Source organism: Nicotiana tabacum, chromosome 2, assembly GCF_000715075.1.
Source record: "Nicotiana tabacum cultivar K326 chromosome 2, ASM71507v2, whole genome shotgun sequence".
NCBI lineage: Eukaryota > Viridiplantae > Streptophyta > Magnoliopsida > Solanales > Solanaceae > Nicotiana > Nicotiana tabacum.
In genome coordinates this window covers 17,918,446-17,921,535 of record NC_134081.1, presented here as the reverse complement: position 1 = coordinate 17,921,535, position 3,090 = coordinate 17,918,446, and positions in this window count along the sequence as shown.

The following is a 3,090-nucleotide window of genomic DNA, read 5'->3' as shown; positions in this document are numbered from 1 at the left end:
TATCCCAAAATCGGGGAGTCATCGAGTACATGGGAATCTATACTAGGAACAATCTAATACAATGTCTAAGGAATAAGAACTGAAATGCGATAAAGATAGCGAAGGAGAGCCAAGGCCTGCGAACGCTATGCAGCTACCTCGATAGTCTTCGGGATTAGCTGTTCAAATATCAACACCCGCTATGACCAGGAACACCTGGATCTGCACACGAAGTACAGGGTGTAGAGTGAGTACAACCAACTTAGTAAGTAACAATAATAGATAAGGAACTGAAAGATAGTGACGAGCTATGCAGTTATAGTTCATTTTCAGTAATCTAAACAAGAAAGTAGACCTGCTTTAAAAATTTGGCAGTTTAAGTCAAATCAATTTATAAATGCCAAGTTCGAGTAAAATCCTGATATAATATCCCTCAGAAGTTTCAAAACAATGACATATAACAACTATGCGCAACAATAATGGAAGCAAATACCGCCTCTTAGGGCAACGGTCACTTAATCTTTCTCAATAGCTTATCACTCGGCTCTCAGCCCTCAACACTCACACTCAATAGGTACCTGCACTCACTGGGGGTGTACAGACTCCGGAGGGGCTCCTTCAGCCCAAGCGCTATTTCATTGAGGCGTGCAGCCCGATCCCATATAAATAGCCATAAGGCTCGTTGCGGCATGCAACCCGATCCATATATATATAGCCCTAAGGCTTGTTGCGGCTTGCAACCCGATCCATATATATACATAAGGCTCATTGCAGCGTGCAACCCGATACCTATACATACATATAGCTCACAACTCGACACTCAGGCCCTAACTCAGTCACCAACCTCTCCAGTCTCTCGGGCTCTCAGAAATCATAAAAATCAGCCCAAACAAAGATAATATAATGTATCAGCAAGAAATAAGAAGCGATTGAGATATGATACACAAGTAAACCGTGACGGAGTACAAAACAACAATTAGCAATTAATTCAACGAGTACACGACCTCTGCGGGTCCCAACAGTGTAGTCACATAGCCTAAGCATGACTGCTAATATGATTTGTAGTCAAATTTCTATAACACAGGGAGAGCATATAGCTAACAACAAGTTATTCAACTTTACAGTTTCATGGAATTTGACCAAGTCACAATTCCTACGGTACACGCCCACACGCCCGTCACCTAGCATGTGCGTCACCACCAAACAATCATATAACAACAAAATTCGGGGTTTCATACCCTTAGGACCAGATTTAAAACTCTTACTTACCTCAATCTGAGCAAAAACTCTACTCCAAAATGCCCTTGCCTCGTGAATCGGCCTCCAAACATCCAAAATCTAGCTACAAGCAATACAATACAACAAAATGGCTAAAGGAATTAATTCCATAAGAACAATACGAATTATAAGCCAAAATCCGAAATTGGCTCAAAATCGGCCCCCGGGCCCACGTCTCAAAATCTGACAAAAGTTACAAAACCAGAAAGCTCATTCACTCACGAGTCTAACCATACCAAATTTATCAAAATCGGACATCAAATGGCCATTCAATTCCCCAAAATTAACTCTTCAAATCCCTAGTCTCAAACCCCCAAATTTCACCTCAAAAACTCGCCAACTAGGTGTAAAATCAGTGGGGAAACGTAATCATTGAAGAACAATGGACACAAGAATCTTAATTCAAGAATTCCCCTTGAAAAACCCTCTCAAAAGCTCTAAACTCCGAGCTCAAAATATTAGAAATGGTGGAAAATCTCGAAACCTCGTATTTATATGTTCTGCCCAGCCTCCTCCTTTTTGCTTCTGCGGGCTCGCACCTGCGGTTCCCACTCCGCAGGTGCGATTACTACAGCAGCAGCAAAACTTGAGCTGCTTCCTCAACTTACTTCCAAGTCCGTTAACCACCCGGATTCAACCCGAGGCCCCCGGGACCTCCACCAAACATACCAACAAGTCTTATAACCCAATATGAACTCAGTCGAACCCTCAAATCACCTCAAATAATGTCGAAAACACGAATTCCACACGGATTCAAGCCTAATGAACTTTGAAATTTCCAAATTCTACAAACGACGTCGAAACCTATCAAATCACGTCCGATTGACCTCAAATTTTGCACACAAGTCATAAATGACACCACCAACCTACTCCAACTTCCAGAAATCCAATCCGACCCCGATGTCAAAAAGTTCACTCCCGGTCAAACTTTCTAAAATTCCAACTTTCACCATTTCAAGCCTAATTCTACTCCCGACCTCCAAATCACAATCCGGACACACTCCTAAGTCCAGAATCACCCAATGGAGCTAAGAGAACCATCAAAATTCCAATGCAAGGTCGTTTATACATAAGTCGACATCCGGTCGACTTTTCCAACTTAAGCTTTCAATTAAGAGACTAAGTGTTTCAATTCAATCTGAATTCTCTCCAGACCCGAACCAACTAATCCAATAAGTCATAAAACAACAGTGAAGGACAAAAATGAGCAGAAAAGTAGAATAGGGCTACAACTCTTGCAACGACCGATCGGGTCGTTACATCCTTCCCCTCTTAAATAAACGTTCATCCTCGAACGGGTCTAGAAACATATCTGGAGTCTCAAGTTGACGTGGATATCTACTCTGTATCTCCCGCTCGGTATCCCAAGTAGCCTCCTCAACGGGCTGACCTCTCCACTGCACCTTCACTGAAGCTATATCCTTTGACCTCAACTTTCGAACCCGTCGACCCAGAATAGCCACCGGCTCCACATCATAAGTCAAATCACCTTCCAACTGAACCGTGTTGAAATCCAAAACATGAGACGGGTCGCCAACATACTTTTGGAGCATAGAAACATAAAATACTGGATGCATACTCGACAAGCTAGTTGGCAAGGAAAGCATGTAAGCTACCTCCCCAATCCTCTGAAGTACCTTAAACGGCCCAATGAACTGAAGGCTCAACTTACCCTTCTTCCCGAACCGCATAACACCCTTCATGGGTGAAACCTTCAGCAGAACCTTCTACCCAACCATGTAAGATACATCACGGACCTTCCTGTCAGCATAGCTCTTCTGTCTAGACTACGCCATGCGAAGTCGTTCCTGAATCAATTTAACCTTGTCCAAT